The sequence below is a fragment of the Platichthys flesus genome, chromosome 2, assembly GCF_949316205.1.
Source record: "Platichthys flesus chromosome 2, fPlaFle2.1, whole genome shotgun sequence".
Taxonomy (NCBI): Eukaryota; Metazoa; Chordata; class Actinopteri; order Pleuronectiformes; family Pleuronectidae; genus Platichthys; species Platichthys flesus.
Window position 1 is genome coordinate 1,994,236 of NC_084946.1, and position 13,321 is coordinate 2,007,556.

Here is a 13,321-nt window from a genome sequence, read left to right on the forward strand (position 1 = left end):
AGCTTTCAACACAATCATCCCCTCCAAACTGATCACGAAACTCGGCGATTTAGGCATCAACCCTTCCCTCTGCAACTGGATCATGGACTTCCTATCCAACAGACCCCAGTCTGTTAGGTTAGAGAACAACACCTCCTCAACCCTCATGCTGAACACCGGCGTGTCTCAAGGCTGTGTGCTAAGTCCTCTCCTCTACTCACTATTCACGTATGACTGCATTCCTGTACATGTAACTAATACTTTTGTCAAGTTTGCAGACGATACTACGGTGATTGGCCTCATCAGCAACAACGATGAGTCGGCCTACAGAGAAGAGGTCCAGCCACGCCGCCCGGTGCATATACGCACAATACTCCTTTTTTTGCACTTCTGGTTAGACGCTAAACTGCATTTCGTTGTATAAGTACTTGTACTGTGAAATGACAATAAAGTTGAATCTAATCTAATGTAATAAAAAATGTACTAGCATAGCCAGCATGCTAGCGTCATTAGCATGTTAGCATCGATCACTAGCTTGATATTAAAAACATCACCATGTATATACAATAGGCTATATAATGTAGTGTGGTATCACCGTAGGTTTAGCCACTAAGAAGGGTGTAGGGCAGTGCGTCACAGAAGCAGAGAGAAGTCGTAAAAAAGGGTTTCAAACAAATTCCGGTTTATTAATTAACAAAATGTGTCTCCGGAAGCAAAACATAAAGTTCATCCAGGTATAATTACAAGTCCTCCATCACTTGCTTCTCAGGGGATTCCGTTCCAAAGGATCTTTGTCCACGTCTCCTGCTCCTAGCTGCGTGGTGGCCTCAACTCCTTTGTTCTCCTCTCTCGCCTGCATACCTGAGCTCCAGCTTTAATGAGGGAGACACTGGCACCTCCCCCAGCAGTGCCTTCTGGGAGATGCAGTCCTCCCGGCAGACATCTTGTGGGGAGGTAGCAGCTCCCAGAGTGAGGCACATAATGCCCCTCTATAACCCGCCCCCTTGTGATGCCACAGTAGCCAGACCCTGACATAAGTTATACATCCAAGCTAGTTGACATCTGTCACACTCAGATAAAATATTTACCTTGACAGACAATCTGCTGCACTTGAAGATCTTAAGACTGAACTTGTGAACTGCTTTTTGATTAGTGGAGAAAGTATTTTGAATATTTTAAATACCAAATTACTCCACTCTAAAGTATTTTGTTACAAATTACATTTGATTTGTATCGGCACTATCAAATACAAATGACAAAATACTTAAAGTACTTGAAATACGTATTTCAAATACAAGTAATTGAAATACTGTCCATCTCTGTATCTGCATAACTCAATTAGGGCTTCAGCATGACTTTGAATTTGCTCGGTGTGTCTTTCTTCCTACCTCACTTCAGTCTCCTCTCCTCGCTGTTGTTTTTTTTCATCTTAATATCAAGGACTTGCTGAATGACAGTCTCTGCCTCTGCTCTCGAAATAGACTGGGTAAATAAAAAAATGATTCTTGAAGGACTTATTGCAGTTGTTCGTCTCGGTCATCAAGTTAGGGGACATACTGTACAGAATTGTTAATTAAGCTGTTCAACTCCTTTATACAAAGGAATGAGAGAAATCTGCGCAAATGTGTTTACCTGGCCCAACTCCAAATATAGGAACTTTCAATATCTGCTGGGGACTGTATGGTGTGCAGACATCTAAAGATATCTGAAAACTATCAGGTGTGGCAATCTTCCTGCTTGTTTGTATAACCACTGTGTAAAGACATACAAATATTATACTGTTAGCATGGATACAAAATGAAAGTGTATATATCACAGTAATATGTCTGAATATTTTTTTATATACTATAATATCTATACTGGCATTACTGGCATGTTGACAGCACATCAGAGAGAATAACAGGCATATTCTATGAACAAGCAATCAATGTCATTTTCTATGCAAAGGTAATTTAGTCGCATAATTAAGGGTGTTGGTGAAAAGCTCCGAGATATTGGTGCAAAGTGTGAAGATGTTTTTAATCTTTGACATGATTTATCCTGATTTGCTGAAATAATGCTCTCACTTAAATCCACAGCAACAGTGATCAGGATATGTCCCTGCCTGAGTCAACATGAGTCATATAGAAATGAGATAATGTCTCACTTCTTTAGGGTCAGCGCTGCTCCCTGACCTAACTTGATTCAAGCTTTGTTCAAGCTGAATAGTTCATCACAAGACTCCTGTGGGGTCTTACACACAGACCTTCACATTAAACACTTCTGATCATTTGTTATTCTAAACCAGAGAAGTCTGAATCACTTAACAGGGTCTCTATTTTCAATTTTACTCTGTATACAGACCCAGCAAGCCGGAATCATGAAATTGATGTTATTGCTCTGATGATGAGTTTGATTTATTTCACAGCAGTCGCTTCAACCTACACTCAATCACTGGGCTTGAATGATTATGAGCATTTTACATTTGGAACATCTGTCGCAGTGGGCTGGTCTAGAAGCAGGTTTTTAATGATTAGTTATCCGCTGATCAAGGCGTGTTTATGTTTGATCTATCAAAGTGTGAGCTTGTCTAAGACAAGGAAGTTGATTCTGACTGATTCCCTCAGATGAAAGGGGCACTGTGAATACCCCAGATCCATTCCCCTATCTGAAGATAAGGAGCTAAGGATTGCCTTGATCAAATAGAACGAGGCGATTGGTTATTCATGGTTCCAACTGTAGGTGTGTGTTACTGTTTTTGGTTTCCTCTATGTATCTTTCATGTAGATAACTAAGAATTTGTTAAACACTATATGCAATGATGAAAAAACTTGCTATTTGATGGTGGTAGTTTATTCTATTATCACAGAAGTATCACAAAGTTAAAGCATGATGAATCACCATATAAAATCAATCACTGCAAAGTAGCATCACTAGAGACACTCAGCAGAAACACTAGAAACTGTGTAGTTCCTCAAAAGAACACTTCGGTGACCACTCTCTTACATTTTGGTTCTTGAGACCCAACCACTGATATGGCATTATGACATTCACATTGAGAAGATAAAGCAAAACTTGTAATACAGTGCAAGATTAGATGGTCAGACGTCAATGGATAAGGTTATCATGAACATACAAGCTCCTAATCTCCCTCTTCCTATAGCTAGCTACTCAACTGATAAGTTAACTTGCTAAACACTAGCTATTTACTAGCATAGCCAGCATGCTAGCGTCATTAGCATGTTAGCATCGATCGCTAGCTTGATATTAAAACCATCACCATGTATATATAATAGGCTATATAATGTAGCCAGACCCTGACATAAGTTATACATCCAAGCTATCACATCTGTCACACATAAATTATTTACCTTGACAGACAATCTGCTGCACTTGAAGACTGAACTCGTGATTAAATTAAAAATTGATTAGGGTATAAGGAGGCTACAGCCATAAAGACGTTTAACAAAGAGTTTCATCCAGATTTTTGCATGCTTCTGAACTATATTTTTGATAGATCTCTACAGTTTTCATATGCAGTTGTAGCCTAAATACCATTGTGGCTAAGATGTTGTACTCAAAGTCATACTGCGGACATCACCCAACTTCTAGGTAATAATAATCTATATAATAATAAACTCAATAATGACTACTGAGTTACTCAATTAATAGTACTTACATAACAAGGTGGTAAATTATTCAATTAATAATGTAGTGATAAAAATGTACGAGTCATGAGTACTTATTGGTGCAATAGAGCATTGACGACTACTGAGTAGGCCTACTTATGTAATAAAATAATAGTACAGAGTTCCTATTGACACACAGATTCATGCATCTATTTGCAACACTTTCTCTATCACACAGCCGTCAGGGATTCTTTGGAGTATAATATATTGTATTAATAATGAATGATTACTCATATAATAGTGCATTGATAACTACTGAGTGCTTATGTAAAACATAGTGGTCACTACAGTCTACTCAAGTAATAATATAGCAGTGAAAGTTGAACACTTCTGTACTAACGTAGTAGACTATTGACGACTCAGGTAATAATGTAGTAAAGACTACTGAGTACCCATGTAATAATGTGGTAATAACTATTGAATACTCATGGATCAAAATGTCAACATATTGTCGGGCGTTGTGGTGGGTGTGACTCCATCACAAGATGATCACTAGAGTCATGATGTGCACAGTGTGTGCAAAATAAAACAGAGCTGTGAGTAATCGCAATTTGCTGCATGTGGTCCAGTTGGAGTAGCAATGTTTGATTTCGGTGTCAAAACACATTAAAGTGAGTGACAGTAAACAAGAATGCCTGGGCATTTTATTCTAATAAGTGATGTGTGAAAGTGCTGGGTGCATTGTAAATGACTGAATGGTGCAGGCGAGCTGATGAGCTAATTGTGATGGAGGGGAGGGCTGATGGTTTTAGATGGGAGGCTCAAGAAAAATAAGTGCCAAGGGACTTTGGATAATAGCCACTGCATGATGGAGCTGCATTTCTGGTCCCATGTGGTCCAGATTCCCGTCACACCCAACCACATACACACACACTGCACATTATGAATTATCTCTCCTATAGCTACAACAATGTTATTAATTCTATAACATTTTTATTCATTAAACCACCAGCATCACACAGATGGCTGCAAAAATATCCGACCACAATGTCAGCGTAGTGTCAACATCCGTTAGTCTGGTTGTCAACACTTTTTGCCACCAACTGTCACAAAAAAGGTTAGCTTGTGGGTAACAGTCTGTGTGTGTATGGAGGGTGATTGGGAAATTTCAGCATTTGTTCAGGATTTTTTGTTGGAGAGGTCAATTTGAACTAGTTATTGTTACATTCAAACATCATTCAGAGGCTGTGGCTCAGGGGGGTAGAGCGGGCCGTCCTCTAACCAGAGAACCGGCAGTTTACCCATTCCTTATGCCGAAGCGTCGTTGGGGAGGTTACTGACTAGACACGATATCCATCTTATTTAGACACATCATTCAGTATAAACACTGTCAGGATGATGTCATTATCAAATTGCATGAATGAAATAAAACACCCTCAACATCAGTACAAATCTGGAAATTAATGAACATATTTATTCATTCAAATAAAAATAAAAAACTAGATTTATCACTAAATCCAACACAGCTGACCATCATTGGGTCTCTAAAAAGCCATTTTAGACGAGAGCGAGGAATCTGATAATTTTTTTACATTTGGTCCCCTCTAGGCGACCTAAAATAATATATCATTCAAATTTACACATTTTCCATTAATTCAGGATGTTTCCTAGCAATGGAAATTATCAGAATGTCTTCAGGACTAAGGGCAGTGAAAATATGATTGTTTTTTAATAATGGTTGTGTGTCTCACTTTACCCCAGCTTAGGGGTAAAGTTAGACAGACCAGAGAAAACAAGAGGTAAAGTGATCCACTTACTTTTTCCACTTTAAAACTACATAACAACACATGTTGTAATAGTTCAAATCCTGACAGCTAGATTGACAACCACACATTCCAAAACTAATGTCGGACTAGTAACAGAATCATGGGGATTGGTCAATTTATGATTATTATGACTCGTGTGATATCCAGAGCTGCCAACTCTCACGCTTTTGCGGTGTGACACACGCTTTTGCATGTTTTCACACGCACTCACGCCACACATCCAATTTCTCACGTGCAAAAAAAAACGGATCTCTGAAAATAAAAACTATGACTAAATCTATTTTAACTTGTTCATGAGACGAAAATGTTGGTGGTGGACTAAGTCACGAAAATTTTTTTAAACATCGTATCAGGCCGTCATGAAGTACCAGGAGCGGGTCTGTGTGTGTGTGTGCTCCCAGATAGCGCACCGGTCCGTTGGCTGGCTCCGCACCCCGCCCCGCTCACTCGCTCAGAGACACAGTGAGATCAGAGCTTGTTCACGTGAAGGAGCTGCTCAGTGACTGACTGCTTCTTAACTATGGAAACAGTGAAAACACAGAGTTTCTCTGGCCGCAGCTTCTTGATCAGAGCAGAAGCTGCAGTTGGTCTCTACCGAGCTTCAGTATCTGTGTTCGCCTCCAGTCTGACCTGCTCTAGCTTTTTTTTTTTTTTTTATATTTCGCCAACTAAAATATATATATTTAAGCTATTAGGCTGACTTCTTATTTCATACATTTTCCACAAATATGGGGAGGATTCAAATAGCCCTACATAGTTCTGAGTTTATTTTATTTCAAAGTAGTCTGACACTTGCCTTTGTATTGTCTCCTGCTCTTCATAAGCGTTTGGTGATTTCCTTTGTTGTAACATTTCAATAAAATGTCAACAGTTCTCTTTATTGTTGTTCTATAATTTCATAAATGCAACAAACTATAGTTTAGTATAGTATAACTTTATATAAAACTTTATTAGCTTTTGTTATCAAATATGTTTTGCGGCTCCAGACACATTTATTTGGGGAAGAGGGTCCATTGTATTGCTTAAAAAGGCTACTGTTTAAGCATTTTAAGCACTTTATCTGTTGCACTTTTTTGTTTGATGGAACATGTGGTGGGAGGCTTTGATTAATAACAAATATTTTCCCCTAACTAATCTTGTGTAATTTTTTGCTGAACATAAAGCATTAACTGCTCTTAAGAATACAATTATTAAAAATATAGGTTAGGTTTCAGTTAAGAATTAGTTGAATACCATTGTAATCAAAATGTCAATCAATCTACCTTGGTCATAACCTTAAACAAAGGTCTACTAATTCAGCTATATTGTGGTACATTGAGGCACAACAATAGTTTTCTGGTTGAATGTTCAGCTCAAGTCTGCAAGGCCCTACAAGTCATCATCATAGGAACATGAATCAGAATAAGCTCAGGTATTGCACATTTTTAGCATACCACCCAAAAATCCACTAGAATGCAGGAAATAACATCTCATCACCAAGAACGATGAGACCCACTACAGGAAGGAGGTCAACCTCTTGACCACCTGGTGCAGAGACCACAACCTCCTGCTGAATGTCAGCAAGACAAAGGAGATGGTGGTCGACTTCAGGAAAAGCCTCACTGAGCACCCCCCACTGACCATCGATGGTGCTGCTGTGGAGCGAGTGAGCAGCACCAAATTCCTGGGGGTGCACATCAGCGAGGATCTCTCCTGGGCCACCAACTCTGCATCACTGGTGAAGAAAGCTCAGCGGCGCCTCTACCTCCTCCGCAAACTCAAGAAAGCGAGAGCTCCCATACCCATCCTGAAAACATTTTACCGGGGCACCATTGAAAGCATCCTGTCCAGCTGCATCACTGTGTGGGGCACTAGCTGCACTGCACACAGCAGGAAAAGACTGCAACGCATAGTCAACACAGCTGGTAAGATCATTGGTGCCCCACTCCCTTCCGTGCAAGACACTTACACCACCCGCCTCACCCGGAAAGCCACCTCGATCGTGAGTGACACCAGCCACCCCGCACACGGTCTGTTCAGCCTCCTACCCTCTGGAAGAAGGTACAGGAGCCTCCGTTGCCGCACCACCAGACTCGGAAATAGTTTCATACACCAAGCTGTCAGGAAGCTAAATTCTCTCCCCTCACTCCCCCCAGCCATATCCTCTAGTCTGACTGGAGGCTTAAACCCCCCCCCCCAAAAAAAACTAAAAACACTCAGGACTTTGCAACAAACTGTCTCTTGTACTTCTTGTACTGTTTGCACTTTATCACTTAATCACTACGTTTAAACGTTAGAGAACCTTATGCTGCTCTACTTAAAAAAAATCTGTATGTTTACTTCTGCAACAAACTGTCTCTTGTACTGTTTGCACTTCATCACTTTAATCACTACGTTTACACTTTAAGAGAACTTTATGCTGCTATACTTAAAAAAAATTCTGTATGTTTACTTCTGCAACAAACTGTCTCTTGTACTGTTTGCACTTCATCACTTTAATCACTACGTTTACACTTTAAGAGAACCTTATGCTGCTGTACTTAAAAAAAATTCTGTATGTTTACTTCTGCAACAAACTGTCTCTTGTACTGTTTGCACTTCATCACTTTAATCATTACATTTACACTTTTAGAGAACCTTATGCTGCTGTACTTAAAAAATTCTGTATGTTTACTTAGTATTAGGAAATGTCTTGTGTTATCTGTTGTGCCTGTGCACTCTATATGTTTCACTGTGGGAAACGTCGTATCAATTCCTTGTATGTTCTGAACATGTTAAGAAATTGACAATAAAGCTACTTTAACTTTAACTTTTAAAAAACAAATTTTGGTGAAAAAACATAATTACCACAGCACCAGCACCAATTTTTCCTTCATGGCAAGGGGGGGGCTGGGAGGGGCTTGAAAACATAATGGTCACATGACCACAAATGTGTTCCGTTGCCTAGATACAGTGGGTGTCTCACATTATCCGATGTCTCACATTACCCTGCTCTCCCTTAATTTGTGGTAGTTGATTTATTGCAAATGTGTGTTTGCACCACTAACGAAAAGTTTAAGTGAAATGATAAGGGCCCATGATATATTCTCTTAAACACTAAATGTTAGTCTGAATTCCCTGCAGCATCAGCCATTCTTTTTTTGTTGTTAAGTTTTTGCAAAACACTTGCAAAAATAGATGCAAACGAAAGAGATTTGAAAAAGATAAAAAAGGATTTGAAGATATTTGACTCAAACATTCCGAATGGCACTTCAACCTGTTTTAAAACTTCAAATAAGATGTCAATTGCAGAACACTTTAGAGCTCCATATGAAAGAGCTGAATGGAACAGATTAGAAACAAAAATATATTCTTTAGTTTAATGTGCAGGGACCTGCTAAGTTCATTTTCAGGTCTCTGACACCACGAGAGCAGAGTCTAATGATTCACAGGTAAAGTAAATAGACCTTATTTATCCCACACTGCTTGTTACGCCGGGTTCACACCGGACGCGGAAGCGACGCCGAAGCGAGGCGTGAGCGCAGCGCCAATCCTCTGGCTCCCATCCACTCCCATGTTAAATCGTTGTGCTGAACACACAGGACGCTGAAGCGTAGCGTTGCGCCGCGGCTGCCTCGCGCCGAGTCTATTTTTGCCGCTTGACGCGAGCGTATCGCGCCAGGAAAAACACTGAAAAACGATTTTAAACGATATTGACAACATATTTTATATGATATAAATGATCAAATATGCATCCCATACTTTGTATTCACCCTCTGTTGTCCTGGAGTTTGAATTTTACCGCTTTTACCGACCACATTATTAAATGTCCTCCTCTGCCCATCCACTACAGCCACACAAGCAGTGATAAAGATAAAAAGAGAGAGAGAGGGGGGGCTACGTATTCTCCACATAGGCTTGAGTGGAGAATACGTGGGTCTGTCTTCCTTCTTCCTGGTTTTTTATTTTCATTCTTTTTTTAGGATTTTACAGGACCATACAATACATATCATTCTCTTTCAGCCCCCTGTAATTTTCGTTCTAGAATTAAACAATGTCACGGAGATTCTGTGGGTAATACAGAGGCATGTCAAGACTTACTGGCAACTTAAACATAATAAAATAAAATGGGAACAAGAACTAAATCAGAACAAGACTGTTGGGGTGTAAGTAAATTATATTAAAATCTCTCTTAAAAGGGGCTATGTAATAACAGAAAAAGACTCAAAAATCCAATTTATACAAATAATGGTCGTACTGATTTGACATATATTCATCTTTCCATAATAGGTTTAATGGTTTTAACCATTTCTAGTAATGACCTTCCCGCTAACAGCTGTCGTGCAATAGTAGGAGTAGATTTGATGTTGGCTAATTATTAATAATCATGAAATATGATTATTAAACTAAAAATTATTTATTAAAAATAATAAAAAATTATAAAGCTAGTAATTAAGAATAGTAAAACAATTAATTAGAAATGATACGGTTATCCATTAATAATAGTTAAAATAATTAATGAAAACAATAAAATTATCAATTAAGAATAATACTATCTGTAATCATTGCTTATTGTCGTGGGGCACCACCCTGGTTACAGGGACCAACAATTCAATCTTTAAATATCAGTCTCAATGATATAAGTTATATTAATAATCTCAATATTTAATATTAATGATTATATAATAAACAATGAAGGGTTTTAAGTTCGAGCACAGGCTATAGTAATCCAGCTGTATTCACATACATATGCACAAATAATCACAGAAATACAAATACTTTAATTACAAAAGTATTTATTAAAAAGGGGAAATAAAGTTAATGTTATTTCAATGATTCTTCATTTAACAAACTCCAATATGTCAAAGGTGGTAACAACAGCAGCAGCACTTATCACAATTAAGACCACGCATGTGATACGGGGTGTGTGTGTGTGTGGTCGTGTGTATGTGTGTATGTGTGAGAAAGAAAAAGGGGAGTGGCTATGGCGTAATGACGAGTTCACGTGGTGACGTCGTCTGGCCGAATTCAAGGTGATGTTACATTCACGTACTTTCAAGATGGAGGTTGCCTAGTGAAGCCACGTTGCGAAAACGTAGGTCGGGACGTGTGTAAAAACAGGTTTAGGAGAAAAGAGAGAGAGAGAGAGGGAGAGAAAGAGAGAGATCAGGAAACATCAGAAACATCGTCAGAGACAACTACTAGCAAAGCAGGCAGTCCAGTTACGTGAGATTTATCTTTTAACAGATGTAAATCTCCGCACAATATCTCTGACAGTAACACGTAAAAAGGAAGCGACGGCTCGTTACCGCGCGCTTCTCAAAAGCACAGTAGACAAAGGAACCGGATGTGACGTCTCGGCCCGCCGTGTAGCACGGCTAAAAACAGATCAGCGATCTACAACAAACATACAATCAAACAAATGACATGCTAAGTATTTAAACTAGTTCTCTGCCCAGACAATAAAGCCTCTTACTGTGACCTCCGCGGTGTTGCATGCGCGTATCGCGCGGATATTCCGGAAGTCCAGTGATTAATCGTGGCCACTCAAGCTCGATGGCGCTGGCTCCTCTGTCGCAGTGGCGTCGGCTGGGCCGAATAGGAAAGGATTCGTCTTGCTCCTCAACGGGATGACGTCGTTCTTCTGAAGTGATGAACAGCGGTGGCACAGTTGTTTTGGAGATCATGGAAAAGAAAAGTCTTTGTCTCAGCCGGCGAATGAGCTTCCTGTTGCGCGGCATTTTCAAGTTAAAAGCAAAAATAGTCTTTCAAAATAAGTGTTGACTTAAGCTAAAAGAAAATAGAAGCTAGAACAAACTTTTGTGGATGTTTCTCCCATGAGAGCTGGAACATCTGGGAGGCCCCAGAAGGGCCCTGGTCGAAGTCCTGAGCAGGGAGAATGAGCATGGCATATAGCAAAAGTTAAAGTTGACTCTTCATAGCTGGAACATCTGGTAGGCCCCGGAGGGGCCCTGGTCGAAGTCCTGAGCAGGGAGAATGAGCATGGCATATAGCATATAGCAAAAGTTAAAGTTGACTCTTCATAGCTGGAACATCTGGTAGGCCCCGGAGGGGCCCTGGTCGAAGTCCTGAGCAGGGAGAATGAGCAGCGATTATTGATGTCTCAGTGTTTTTATTCTACCTGAGAGGTCCTGCCTCCTTGAGGTGCTGGTCATAGGATGATGCTGGCTTTAAGCCAATTGAGTGTCAGAGTTGGACCTCAGTGGGCGGGGCTTGGAACTCAGCGGGGGTCCTAAAGGCTCTTCAGGACATTTTCCAACCACCAGGGGGAGATTCTTAGGCCTTCTGGAGAATGTTTTCCCACCAAAAGTTTACAACCCTTTGTCCCACATCGGCTCCAGTGTCTGGTGCTCAGCCTCAGGACTCGGGCCCAACACAGCACTTAGGATCTGAAATAAATATTTGTCATCAGAAGAAACATTTATATGATGGTGAAGCACCCAAATATAAAGACTCAAATGTAAGTTGAATGTCAATCTGAAAAACTCTTTACTTTTTCATTAATGACCCAACCATAACATGTAAATGACTTCATTTCAATGTCACATGCTATTCCAACAAGTCATTTAGCTAATTTGTTAATATATATTTATATAAATATGTCATTCTCAATACCAGTAAAAATCGACAGAAATCCAGTCAATATGAGGATGGCTACCTTCTCTCAAATGGTCCAATTTTAGATGTTCAGAATGACTAATACATGTGGAGTACCCTAATTGTTCATATACTAGTTGTGCATAATTCCTGAAATCAACATACAATTCATATAGAAACTCTGTATATCTCCAGGTCTATGGCTCTTTGTGGAGTCTTATGCTGTGACACTACCATGACGCTAACAGGATATAAATTAGGTATTCTGAGAGTTCACCCTGTTCGAGTTGTGAACCCCTTCAATAGTTCATTGTGATACAAGGCAACTGGATACTGTTATATCATTGTACTTTTTAGCTAATAGTTTTTATGGAGATCTATTCCAATTTCCTTGAATAAATGTTATTATAACATGGCACCAAGCTGTCCGTCAAGCTCACACCATAGTCACCTGATGTCCCCATCGACCCCTTTAGTGGTTGATGAGTCCTCTGTCACAGCCATGCAAGTCAGCCGTAGGCTAGGGTTGAGGTATTTAAATATATTCAAATGAAATTGAAATGTATTGAGATGAGCAGTTCTGCTGCCTGCGAGCCAAATCACATTGATTGCTCTGTGCATTCATGAAGAGATGTATTTTTTTCCCCCTGCACTCTCAGAGGAGATCTACGCAGTCAGACACCTGCCACTGACTTATCTAACAGACTTTTATTATACTTTCTCATACTCTTCTGACAGCTCTGTCTCTGCTGAGATCACACAGACCTCCGAAACACTGATATATGAATGTTAGGATCAACATGGCTGCACATTTGACTGTTTATCATAATCATAATAATGACTTAGATATGGCATGAAGGCAGACAAAGCCAGTGGAAAGATTGGAACTGAGAAATATTTTCAGTAGATGCCATGAGCTAAGGTGTTTCTGCTTCAGCTGTAAATGTTCAGCTCATGCATGAACAAGGAAGAATAACTAAACTAGGTGTGGAGGGAAGGAAAAGGCCCTGGAGTTGCGGGGAGAATGAATTACAAACTGGCGTGATTGTTTTCAACAAAGACACAACTATGGATGGGGAATAATATAGAACGTGTAGTGTATGCTCCTATACTAACAACAGTCATTTGAATTTTTCTTATGTAAATTGGTCCAACATGGTCAGAATGTGGCCAACTGATACAATTTCCTTCTTTTCCTCAATTAATTATTGGTTGTCAAACTAAAACATTTCATTCAAATTGGACTGTGTAAAATAATGTTTGTTCACCATGTACATGTATTTGTGGCCATTGTTTCAATATTTAAGTATTTCCAAATACAATAAGTAGCCT